Source organism: Apteryx mantelli, chromosome 5 (genome assembly GCF_036417845.1).
Source record: "Apteryx mantelli isolate bAptMan1 chromosome 5, bAptMan1.hap1, whole genome shotgun sequence".
Lineage (NCBI taxonomy): Eukaryota > Metazoa > Chordata > Aves > Apterygiformes > Apterygidae > Apteryx > Apteryx mantelli.
Genome location: NC_089982.1, coordinates 47462863 through 47476712, shown reverse-complemented (window position 1 = coordinate 47476712; position 13850 = coordinate 47462863). Strand labels below are relative to the sequence as shown.

General features: G+C 37.9%; 1 protein-coding gene and 1 long non-coding RNA gene across 2 annotated transcripts in view; one reads left to right on the top strand and one right to left on the bottom strand.

Moving 5' to 3' along the window:
* Positions 1-1844, bottom strand: part of LOC136992261 (uncharacterized) — a 98242-nt gene extending 96398 nt beyond the window's left edge. The window contains exon 1 of the long non-coding RNA XR_010884406.1: positions 1764-1844. This is a non-coding gene — a long non-coding RNA (uncharacterized lncRNA). The remainder of the gene's footprint in view (positions 1-1763) is intronic.
* The window catches only part of VEGFC (vascular endothelial growth factor C), a 166369-nt gene extending 152819 nt beyond the window's left edge, over positions 1-13550 (top strand). The window contains exon 9 of the mRNA XM_067297925.1: positions 13511-13550. The gene's annotated coding sequence lies outside the window, so the exon portion shown is untranslated. The remainder of the gene's footprint in view (positions 1-13510) is intronic.
* Positions 13551-13850: the final 300 nt, after the last annotated feature.

Sequence of the window (13850 nt, the reverse complement as noted above, 5' to 3'; positions counted from 1 at the left end):
TTATGTCACTGAATAATTTCACCAAAGTTAAAAAGAGTTGCTGCAGACTTTCTCCCAGGATAGCTTAGATCTGGATTTGACCATCGCTTTAGTTATATGCTGATATTTGCTTCAAACAGATCATGAGAAAAGGAAAATAATTGATGCTGGCATTCCAAATATTTGCTCCTAGTGAATGCTCAGAATGTGAATTCCATCTATAGTGCATCTTAAGTTTTATGAAAAACAGCATTTTATTGTTTCTCCATTCTCAAATCTACATCTTTAATAGATGGGAAATTGCATGAATATCTCTCTACACTGGCCTTTTCAATTTACAAGAACAGTATTTACAATTCAAAAGAATAGCAGGAAATGTCTAATAGACTTAGCACTTGGTCTCTAGGAAACGAGAAATACCATGCTAATCACTGAAGGCTGCACCTTAGCTATATTAGAAGTGTTTAAGCAAGCATGAGAAAGTTTTTACTTTTCTATGGACAGTAGTATTATGAACAGACTAAATACAGATATTAAAAAGAAAAACAGATCTGAAATCATGAACCTTATTGGTTTTACATATATGAGCAAATCACACTCCACTGTTGTATAGTTAAAAAATATATCAGTAACCTTAATATGCATGAAGACTCTAAAAATGCTTTTGCAAATCTGAACCTTAAAGATGTTTAAGACCTTTTACAAAAATGTTTTCCATATCAAATATGCAGTTCATACGTAAAATAAAAATATTAAACCTCAGGCCTGCAAATCCAAGTGAAATATAAAAGCAATATGAAATGCTGTCACTCTTATGTGCTTTTACCTATTCTAAAATGTGTTTGACCAAATGAATCCCCAAAATATACCCCTACAGTCTTATTTTCTTTTACTTGCCATTAATGGCACATGCATATCAGCATTAGGCTTCCACAAATGCAACAGATTAATATAAGTAGAAAAAATAATCCTCAGTCTGAATGAGAAATAAAAGCATTCTTCATTTACTTGCTTTGGCAAACAAGAATAAAAAATGATTTTATTACTATGATAAATAAATTCATTGCTGAACATGTGCATGGCAAAGACCCATGTAACATGGGCATGCCATCTTTACATGGACAAGCTAAAGTAACTTTCACGTCCAGAATTAGAAAACAATGCAAAATGACACAGATAATTCATTTTGCTTTTATAATATAATAAAGCTAACAAAAGGGACAACTACAATCATCATTATCCCTTCTGGAAGTTTCCCAGAAAATGCCTTTAGTTTCACATTCCAAAGCATGGAAAGTTCGCTTGTTACTCAGATCACAGATAGCGATAAACACAAGTATCAGTATATTTGATGGTTCTACAGGCTAAAATTACATCTTTCACACTCATGCCTATGTGAAGTAAACTATGTGGAAGAACTGTATTTTTGAGTACTATCACATGAATTTCCAGATGCTGATATATTCACAAACCCTCTGAAGTCTCTAAAGGTGGAACATAGTCTACGTTATTTCCTTCAAGACTCTACGGCTGACACTATAAGAAGGTTCAAACTTCTTCATAGTCTTCCATAAAAATCGACTGGATCCGCAGGGGAGGGAAAGCTGAAAGAACCAACAGTTTCAAGCAATAACCTCCATGAAAGGATAACAATTTTGCCACCCTTAGCAGTCACCTCACCTCACTCGGACTGCAAGTCACTGTGAAAAAGCCCTTCAGGATTTCTAAAACTGTAGCTATTTTCTTTCATTTCTATCACACGCATAAAAAATTCTAAATTTTACCTGGCGTCATTCATTTTTGTGTGGTTTTGCTGTTGCCGTATGAGCCCCCCAGCCGCTGCACAACTCACCATCGTAATTAACTGTAGCAACCTGCGGGAGCAGAAAAGAGGGAAAGGACTTTTAATACGAACCTATAGGACTGGCATGGGCAGAAAACAGTCATGCCTACAAAGATCCAGCCAAGTGGCTGCAGAGGTGTCGCAGGTCACATCACAGCAATCCCATCTCCTATGGAGTGTCCTGCCTCACCAGCAGTGACACAGCGGCAGAGCTCATATGGAGAAAGATTAAGCTAAACTGAGAGACAGATATATTCACTACCCAAACACAGTACCTAAATCGCTAAACCCGGTTTGACATTAAAACCCACAAGAGGCACCATCGACGCACGTGGGAAACAGGGGCCTCTTCGAGCAGCCGCACAGCTTTTGCCTCGGCCTCGGCATCGTAACACGCTGCAAAGGAGTCCGTACCCATTACAACAAAGTCCTTAGGGTATTCCCAACCGCAGTGAAGACAGCCCAAAGGATATCAAAACAAACAAACAAAACAAAACAACATAAAATAAAAAAGCACCACTTAAATTGAAGGAGCAACGCGTGGCTGCGGAGGTTTCCTCCTCGAAGCTACCAGAACAAGTCCGGACACAACCTGTGCCTGGCCCCGGCCCCGGCCCCGGCCTGCCCGTTAATGGCCCGCGGCGGTGCCCGCTCCCTCGCGGCTGCGGGATGAGCCCTGGCCCTGGCCCCCCGGGACGCCCGGCCCGCGGTGACCCGGTGTGGCGGACAGCCCTGCCCGGAGAGCGGGCTGCGGCCAGACCTCCTGCCGTCCCTTTCGGCTTCCGTTACTGTAGGATTGCGCGATTTACAGGGAACATTTTACTATTGAACTGAGACCCTGAGGTATCAGAAGTTGATAAACCGTATTTTTCATAGTTTTAACAATACAGCTATATCTACAGACATTTTACCATTTATAAGAAAGCTTTAAAAAAAAAAAAACCTATCTCAAGAGCAACGCACTTTTTTTCTACTTTTCTCATAATTACCTAGACTGTTTTTAAACCAGAGATTCATTACAAAGAGAAAAGTCTTGAGAAATTATTTGTAACAAACACCCGATATTTTCGTTTTACAATGTTTGTTCACTGTAATGAGATTTCGAAGCCAGAAAACATTAAGCAAAGTGCATTATGTGTCTCTTTAAGATGGCAGTAACTAGCAACACTACTATTTTATTTTTAAATATCATTTTTCATCAGGAGATCTTGAAGTACTTTAGAAAAGGAAGGAAATGTCATTAACCCATTTTACAGATATATAAATTTCACAGATTTCAGTTTTTCTCTGCCTATTTCACATCCTCCTATGCAGGGAGAAACAATGGCAATTATATTTAGCAACAGCTCCCAAACTGTCGTCCATGAGACCGTATTCAGTGGTCAACAGTGCTTTTAGGAGTGCCTTTTAAAAGGTACATAATGATCAGAAATTTCTGCAATTCGGTGGTGGTTAATTTGCCCCCAAAATTTTGGGGACCACTGACCACTTATAATTCACATCCTATTAAGTGCTTAGATGCAGAAAATGAGATCCTTGATGGCAATGCTCTGATATTTTCAGACATACTCACTAGTTTTGGTTATCCAATTCAGACTAAAGCTAAGCTGCAATTTTTCTGTCTGGGGAAACATTTCTGGTTTTGAAGTGTTTTCCTTTAACACATCAAAGACAAAAGGCATAAAAATACATGGAAATAAGTATTTCAGTGCAATGGTATATTTTGGTTTTCTATTCTATCTAACTGAAATTTTGAAGAAAAAGTGGATTTGAGTTAAAAACCAGAGCTTTTAATTTAAGTTTTCAAAGCAGAACACTGACAGTATCCAAAATTTTTCTGCTAAACAGGAAACTTATCAACATTTCTAACTTTAGAAACCTTAAAAAAAGAAAAAAACCCTATATTGAATTCCTGGATTTTTTCCTCCTTTTCCCTCCACTCATGCACAGTGCATTGGTCATGCTAAATAGCAGCAGCAACAAAATGCAACAGCTTCATAATCTAGCCACTTCTCTTATCTTTAATCATCAAACCCAGTGACCAATAGTTATGGCATGTTTGTGAAACAAGTTTCACATCTGAAAGCTCCATGCTGTGTCAAGGGAAATCTTTGTACACCCAACCATCTCCTAAATGCTTCCTGGCAATAGCTGAGCAGGTTCCCACTGAAAGATTGAGGTCACCTCAGGAAACAAAGCAGAATTAAATGTTTCCACATCAAGATTTACAAGAATTTAAACAGTCAGACAGACGGTTTTCATGCCTTTTTCTGAAGTCTGTAACACATGTATTCCATAGCAAAATAACAGAATAAATACCCTTCCTGCTCTCAGCAGCCACCCCTTCTGTGTGCATCTTATGAGGCTGAAGCACTGATAATTCATTGGTTCAACAGTTTCAAATCCACAAAAATCCACAAAGATGGAAGCCTGTTCCTGGTGTGCTACAGGGCTTTGTATCCCCCAGTTATAAAACAGAGATAAAAAGCACATCCCACGGATGTAATTTGGACAGCTGAATATCAGCTGTTGTGCCACAAGTGCCTCTGGACATCAGCTCCCTCCTCACACCACAAATGAAGGAAGAAAAAGATCTTAGATTCATGGTTCCTGCTGCATCTGCCTGTGGAGTAAAGTTGCCATAATTCAGTGGTAAATTCTTTCGCTGGGAGGCTGTGGATGTTCCTAATCACTGTAACTGCACCCCTGCGCAGCTGGCTGTCCTTACGTCTGCCTTACCAGGGGAGGCAAGAGAGGGCAGGAGAGCAGAGGTAGGAGAGGAAAAGCTTTGCACCACCTCTGCAAGCCCACAGACAGCAATGTGACTTGAAAGTTTCCCAGCAGCAGTTTTAGACTATGTCAAGTCTGAAAGAATAAATACCTGTATCCTTCATCATTAGGGAAATTTGATTTTTTTGTTATATAGCTATATTGTCAACACCAAAAGCCCCGCTTGTAAGATTATTGGGTCAATTTCCAACTTTTGAATATTTCAAGAATAAATATAGCAATAGAGAAATTGGATGTATTATGAAATATATCCCTTTCAAAAGAAAAAGCTTAGGAGTTACAAAGGAGTCCAGCAATTCAGCCGGACTGAAAAAAGCTGCAAGGCTAAATCCCTAACTACATTAAAGAAAAAAGCCATTAAATTATCACAGGAAACATATAGCAGGAAACAAGTAATCACGTAAGTACTAGCCAGTTTTCTGTTCACCTACGTCAATTTTTAATATTAATAATTTTATTCAGCAGCCTGTCCACGTGGACAGAACCAGTGCCAGAAGAAAGACAATTTTGCTTCCTGCAAATCTTTGATATAAATATTTCAGGATGAAAAGGTCTTCAGGGATCCTGTCAGTATTGAAACACAACCTGTCTCAGAATTCACGAGGGATGAGGAAGAGCAGAAAAAAAATTCTCCCACTCTCAGAAAAGCTTTGGGCCAGGTGAGCAAGTTTCAAAAAAAGAAGATGCTATACAATTCTTAACATTACAATTACTTCTGTAACTACAATTTGCATTTTAAATCTAACCTTTGGCTGTTTTATCAAGAGAGGATTTTCTCTTCCATTATCAGCATGTAGAAGGTGACTGAGTACATGTTTTTGCCCCAAGACATAGTCCATAGCCCTAAATATTAAAGCAGAGTTTAACTGTTTCATGCACTGTGATCCTCATTATTCTGTATGAAAGTGAAACTCAACACATCTTACACAGGAAAGGGACGTGCTCAATGTCAGTAATGGCAAAGACAAGTCCTGACCGCTTACTACAGAATTTCTGCCCTGTGTGCTGCTACTTCCTCATTGTAAGAAGACAATTGCAAGAAACATAGAAAATACAGAAATACTAAAACACAGAAAATACTTGTTTGTCAAAGAGTTAATTTGTACTTGTATCCAACTCCTAGACCTTCAGTAATGGTTTTTACTACCACAAATACCTTAACCATGGAAACCTGTGAAAGGTAATCACTACTGATCAAGAAAAGGAGGTATTTTGCTAATTTTACACACACATTTTTTACTCACACATTCTCCCATCCTGTATGCACTGCTGAAATGTTTTCCAGGGCTCAGCTTATAAATCATAACCAGATAAGGATCTTGCAGGAAGTAAAACTGAAGTAAATCTAAGTTCTACTGACTGAACTCAACTAATGACAGAAACAAGTAAACACAAACATGTCTTTTTTCTTTTTGTCTTTTTTCTTTTTTGTTTTTTTGTTAGGGGGTAAGTGGTCTACATATCTAACACTGAATTTCAAATCCAGACAATTTCATATCTAATTTCTTCCTCAGCTGAATTAAATTGAGTTAAAAAAGGAGAGACAGAACTTCACAAATATTTACCAGCCCCAAACCTGAGACAAGCCCTGATAGAAATGACTCCTACCCTGTGTTTTACAATTTTGCAGCTGCTCGACCTGCCCCAGGAGAATGCTTGCGTCTGATTACTATCATAAAACACATGCAACTACACAGGCCTTCATGTGGAAGAACAGGAAGTGATTTTAGGGTCATAAAGTCCTTCTTCAATTTTTTAATAAGTGAATTGTAATGCAAATTTCATAAGGTAATGGAGACTCTCATAAAATACTTGGAAAGTATAAAATCACCACCTGCTTAATCTCAACATGCACATGCAAAACTGGTCAACTAATACTGTGTTATATGTACAGTATGTGACAATATAAGTTCTTTAACTGAAAAATTCCTATGCTTACTTATATAGCTACCATAGCTACACATTACAGGTATGCTACATGCGCCGAGTTACCCCTCATCCTGTCCCCCTCCGGCACCCCTTGCGGCACCCGGCGGGGGGAGAAGCAGGGCAGGACCGGGCGCGCGGGGTGCCAGGCACATGGAGGTGAGCTGGTCGGCTGCAGTGGGCAGCAAAAGCTGCTGCTGCGCGGCGGCGTCCGGCGGCTGCCTCCTCGGGCAGCCCCGGGACAGCAATCCCAGCCGCGGCTGCCACGGCACCACGAGGGAGAGGGACAGACCTGCTCGTAGGGTGCAAGAAGGAGAGGGGAAGACAGAAAGGATGCCATGAGCGCAAGCGAGGGGTGTTTTAGCAGAGAAGGATTTACCACTACAGAGAGAAAGAGCATGCAAAGTGTCTCAGGCATGAAACAGTAAACACTGAATTTTGCAAGTAAAGTATTTCATCTTCAGGAATAGGTATTACAAACTGATCAGTAGGACAGAGCTTGAGAAGGGGAAAAAAAAAACAAGAAGGCAGAGATAATAATCTTTTATTAAATCATCTGGAAAAAAATTCAATCTTTGCATGTTTCCCACATGTTACAAAACAGCTGAATTTTAAGCAGTAAAATATTCATTTGTGTGAAAAGAAAGACTGTAACTGCAGATTTTGGCTTAGTTTCCTTGATTTTTCTGGTTTTGTCAACTTGTTAGATCCTTAATTAATTAAACGAATAAATGAAAAGGTGAGTAAGAACATAGATGGCAAACCACAAGAGCAGTATTAGTTGACACCTAGGGTCCATAAAGACCAATATCCTTATCTACAACAGTGGAAAAAGCAAGAGTAGGGCAAGTATATATGAACTTGTTCCAGAAAGAACCTTTAAGTTGTTTTCATCTCAAAGGTTATTCCAAGGCTGATGTATTTGCTGTTTAGTAACTACTCATAGATCTCTCTTTCAACTACCTGTGTGGTGTCCCTTGAACTCAAGCAAAAGCTTTCCATGTCATTCATGAACGCAGTCCTAGTCCTGCAATTTGTTCTGGAACAACTTCCAGCTGAAACATCTCTACAGGATCATGGGTCTGAACTTACATAAAGAGAATTCATTACTACATAAGCAAAAGAGTATTCTAACAATACTTAGAAATGACAGAATGATTTCTAAGTCAGAATATTAGGGAAAATAATTATATATGCCTATAAAAGGCCTGAAAGAATGCAATAACACTTCCACAGACAGGAAAAAAAGGCTAACATCTGATCTGAGAGAGGAAAGGACTAATTATGAACACGTTACCAAACTGCCTCTTAACCTGAAGATTTTTCATTATAGCAAATATGCATGTTGTCTCTACAGACTCTTCTGTTATTGTCATGCAACATAAATTGCAGACAATATCCTAACTCTATTCCATATAGAAGTGTCAGCTGAAACCTGTCACGTAGAGTTATGTAAAACTGGGAACGGTATGAAGACATTGCCAGTAGAATGCTTAGAATATTATTCTCCAAGTTGATTTTTGTAAATGCATAGTTTGTATATTTTTTTAACCTCTTTTTCCTCCTACTGCTGTCAAGAATATACAACTATATACAAAATACTTCAGAAGTGACAAATCGTATGAGAGATTAAGATCCATAGTGACAGAGCTGACCCCGAGACACAGTTCTGCTCTCTCATTTTTAAAGTAATACTAAGACCTTAAAATCCAGAGGGGAAGAAGGCAGGGGTGGGGAGGGAGGGAACTTTATGGCATATTACCTAGACCAGTTAGGTTAAAGATTACAGAAGAATAAGAGAATATTCGTTTTTAGATTATCTATGAAAAAAATGAAGCAGTCTCAGTTGCAAGGATTTGCTACAGTAATTCACGACTGACTCGAGTCTGAAAAAACCTAAGGACTGCTTAATTTGAACAGGACTTAAATTTGATCATTAGTCTTTTTATATAAACATTTCAGCAGCTTTTAGCTTGTTTGTAACCACAACTACTTCGTTCAATAATCTTGATTATGAGACAAACAAATTTCTGGTGCATTACATCAGCAATGAGTAGCAATTTCTCTTTACTTTATCTCAAACAGATCAGCTGCACTTTGATACCACAATTTAATCCATACTGCATGAATCATAATTTATTGCATATGGTGTTAATTGAGTTTTCCGTAAAAAGATGCCTTCTATCTCGATGCAGCTTTTCAAAGTTTACTGGCAAAACTAAATATTTTTAGTTCAAAAAATAGCTTTCTGAAATTGCTGACTTATTTGTAACAGGACAAATATCCATTAGTCATTATTTTCTTGTTTATAGTCTGAAGTTCTGTTTGTAAAAAAAAGAAAAAAAACCCACCTACCAAACATGCAAAAAGCCTTATTTTATTTCATATCTCATGTAAGTTCACATATTCTGAAAGATATTACCTGCACATTACTTGACAAGCAAAGGCAACTTTAATTTAGTAACCTCAAAAACTTTATGATAGTTTCTAAATACCATCACGCTAATATCTCTTGCAAGCCAGAAGGCGGCTTGTATAGGGCATCAGCAGAACTTGCCCACCCACCAGTTTTACATGCAAAAACTGCAAGGCAAACACTTCCCAGTTTGCTAACACAATACAGCTTATATTTTCATTTACATCAACTGTGAAATAGGTCTCATCTACAACTTTTTGTTCTTTTCACTTCTGTGAAAAACTATGCTATTATTTTCACTTCTTTAACTTGACATCTCCTGTAATATCCCTGGGTACCTTCTCTTTGCCAACACTAGTAGATCTCCCCTCCCTGCAAGCAGATCAAACTTTCTAGTTTTTAATATTCCTGAGAAACCCAATTCTTTAACACTTTTAGATATCATTTGCACAGGACCACCTTCCCCCAGTCATCACAAGTCTACATAGCAGTTTGGCTTCAGGTTTATGGGAACACTCATAAAGGACTCCATGGAACAGATTCTGGGGGAAAACTATTGTATATAAAAATAAAAAGCTGGGGCAGGAATAGAGAAAACAGGACATCCTAGCCTCCCTGCTGAAGAAGTGGAGCCAGCTGTTTGGGCAAGGGTCAGCATAACTGAGCTGCTAGCTCCTGGCCACTGGACATTTGTGTACGTGTGTGCTGGTGAGCTTCAGCTGTCACGAAGCTCTTCAAAAATAAACTAATGAATCATTATAACTTCCAATGAGGTAAATAATTATCATCCTTATTTTGCAGATGAGTAAATAAAGGCAGTGAATAAATAACTGGTCTCAAGCCACAGAGAGAATTCAGTAGTTCCAGAAACAGAATACCAGTCTCTTTTACTCTTAGTTTCCTTGTTTACATATTCCCTTTTTAAGGGTTTCTATCCCTCTCCACTTGTTGGTTCAAATTACACATTAGTCTGTTACTGCCTCCAGCTAGCACACTTAGCTCTGACTCACAGGAAAATCTCACAAGGGATAGAGTAACATGTATATCGTACAGTGTAATACAGTGCAGAGATCCCTGAGCTGGATCCAGAACCATAACAGCACAAGCACATCGGCACAAATTAACTCATGAGGAGAGCAGAGCGAAGACTTACTAGCCCAGGCTCAGCAAAGTGCTCCTGCAGAGGTCTGAGTTTTTAGGCCCGCTCATTTGCAACACAGACATCTCCCCACCATGCAGGTATTAGTCACTTCATTAGGAGTTAGACACCTAGCTCTATAATGAAATTCCAGCCCAAATTATTTAAACTATAGCAGTATATCGCCCGATAGACAGCCTTTCATGCTACCAAATTACATCCATATGAACCAGAAGCTCAGCACAGGTTTCAGATCAACTAGCAATTAATCTTGTTGAAAGCAGTAGCACTGTGAGGAGCTGGCAGGAGTCGCAAACAGCCCCTGGTTGTATTCTGGACTACTACGTAAGCAGTAGTAGTACCGCTGCTTCTGCACTGATAAAGCTGAAAGCTCTTTATTTCAGGTTGTTACAGAACAGCACAAAACAAGGTAACGCAAAGTAATAGATTTGAGAAAGAGCACAGCTCTCCACAGCAGATCATGGCCAAGCAGAAAGAAGTAGTGGTCTGATTTACTTAAGCTATTTATCAGTAAAGATTATTCTATGACAAGTCAAAATAGTGATTTAACCAGAAGAGGTTGCTTAATAAGGATGACTAAACAATGTCATGTGTGACATATGGAGATGGAAAGGTAAGCACATTTTCTTTAGAAATACAAACTGGATGATACTTGGGCAGCTTATTGTTAACATCCATATTTGAAGACCACAGTGATTTTGAACCAAACCTCTATATGATCATTTGAAATTCTTTGAGAGAGCACTTTTAAGAACGGGAAAAGCTCAAACTTTTACTTTATGAGGAGGCTGAAAGTTAACTTCTTTCCTGCTTCATTTGTGTAATAAAGATTTAAGAAAAATAATTAGGAAAAAAAACCACAGCTGTCTCCTCCTTCCATGTTCACATACATCTTTTATACTTTCATATTTCTATATTCTCTGAATTTTCATTTCAAATTGTTATTGCAATTTGTGAATTCAACAATGTAATGTTTTAAAGGACACAAATTAGAATAGCTCTATGTTATCAAAGATGCATTTTAAGACTTTTCTTTCTTTCCAAAAAGAATCCCTTAAAATTGGAATCTGAGAAGTGTTTTTTGCATTTGCTACTTGTTTTTTTCTACTAGAAAAAATGTTTATTAGCTTCACTAAGGATAACATAGCACCTAGATCCATTTATAGGCATCCATCTGAAAGTCTACAGTTAATTTATACAAAACAAATACTTTTAAGACTGAACTCAGAGTACACACCAATGAAGGTTTGAAATGAATTTTTTTCACTTTGTCCTGCAATGAACAAAGTTTCCAGGAATCCAAATGTGGTCCACAGGCATACCAAGTGAAGATACTGATGTCCCTCTTTGGGGCCATGGTACCACCTTTGCAAAATTGCAGTAATCCACTGAATCAAGTTTAGTATTTGATCAAAGTGCTTGGTGTATAGGAATAGCTGTTGGGGGAAACAAAAAGTAAAGAAACAACCATATTAGAAGGAATATAAAGCAGAAGAAGCTAAAAAAAATCAAAAGTAGACTGATAGCAAAAATGAAATGTTCGCAGAAATGGACCATACGGTCATGCTTGTAAACATTATCTCATTTTTGTGATCCACTACACATTTAGTAACTGTCATGGTATGTCCATTTATTTAGACAATATTGCTCTGTGAATTTCTGTACTGCCTTTCACATTTCACTACATCTGTGCATGGTCCGAGGTTGTATTTTTCTTGAATTGCTCACTCTACAGCATATTTAGAGATTCTGAAAAGATTTTCAGTAGACAAACATTAAAACATCTAGTAACATGGTAACATTAATTTACCTATATAAAAATGCTTAGTGTGCTTTTTACTATAAAAAGATTGAACATATACACTTTTAAGAGTCACTCTTGTAGATGACAGTTTAAAGAGTTTGTCAGACATGGTTAAGGAGCACTGATAAATTAACTTGAAAATGACTGCAGGAGACACAGTATGTTTTCTGTTTAGTGGATTAACTGGCAATGTTAGCCTATGAGTGTTCTCAGGGCTATATACACAGCAAATCACAACTAAAAATACAGCTTCTGTAATTTTAACTTGAACTCCCAGATAAGAAGACTCTTCTAACATGATAGCTACAAGCATTCATAAGAAAATAAGTTTTCTACACAGTCATGTAACAGAAGCCGTATGCAGAAACACATACCAGCAGCAGATAAGAATCTTACTACGCTGAACTCAATTTCCCCAAGATAGGATTCTTTTCTGCTTTCCAACACAGAAGAATGACTGTTCATATGAGCACCTTTCTCACCAGTAAAACCCAGTGCTTAACCTGGTTTGTTCCCAAGTGTAGTCTCAAAGAAGAGCACTAGGGAAACTCCGAGGGAGCTGTACACATTAGCTAGGAAAAAGCCATTGGCAAAAGAACTTAGAGGGAGAGAAAGGCAGAGAGAGGGAAAGTTGTGTTTGAAAACATCATTTCATTATCACAAATGTGCAAAGTGCAAAAAAATTAAAACACAAAACCCCATCACAGTATATTGCTTATCACAATACAGTGCATACTCTTCTTTTGGCCACTGTGTTCCTGCTTTGGTGCTACTTTTTGTAATATTGCCATGCTGAATTTACCTTTTTAAAGACCTAAGCCTCTGAGGTACTGCAGGTATTCTGCTAAACTCTTCAAAAGACAGTTCGAAAGAGTGGAGAAACTTAACTCTAATGAAAACACTCAACTCTACACAGAGTTCAACTCCTTTAAGTCTTCAAAGAAGGGTGGTCTCTGAAGACAAGTTATTGGGCAATCAATTATTAGCATTCCATTAATCCAATAAAAAACTTCGAAACAAAATTACAAGCAAACTGGCTTGCTTCTTAAAATGAAACAAAACTTTGCATGACATCGTGTTTCTTTTGATTTGGCTAGAACATTATTTTGAGTTTTCTTTAGAAGACTTTCTTTGTAAGGTGGGAATTTGTAAGGCACAGACTTTAGCTGTGAGTCATTACTATTGTTTCCTCTAAATTTTCTCACCAGCTCATCCTGCATCATTTCCCTTGTTCTCATGAATGAACAACAGTAATGGAAACTTATCTATTCGTAACAAAGCCTGAGAAAACTATTGGGATAAGTTTTCAATGCCCTGTCAAAAAAAAAAAAAGTAACATTTAATTCTATTTGCTAATGATTAGCATTGTATAAGAAATTTGTTTCCTTATTTAATATGAACTTACTTAAGAAGTCACATGGCCACAAAGTTTAACAGTAAATAAAATGCACCCCTCTTGTGCAATACTGTTTTATGATCCTTTACAAGTAAAAAGGAAAAGGAATATGATTTTAATCTTAAAATAATATGCCATTTGTGTAAAGTCAATGCATCATCAAGGCTTCATTTCCCTATTGTGTTTCTGTATTTCAGCACAAGGGGAAAAAATGTTCCGAAATACTGTGGAATCTCACCTCCCTTCAAGATTAATGGGTGTGAGTCTGCATGTACATGAAGAGGTCACTCGACCCCATCTGCTGTGCAATAGCCAGGCACATGGGGATAAGTGAAGGAGACTGAAAAGCTTCTTTTCCCCTCTGTAATTCATTGCATGTAGTATTTGTGTTGCGTGTTCTTCACTTGTTATGTCTGTGGAACTCCCTTTGATACCGGAGGAATTTCTGAGCATGACACAAGTGCAGTATATTCACATTAGATTCTGTCAAGTGCTGCTTTCCTGAAACAAATTTCCCCAGTTTAAGTGAGAAGTCAC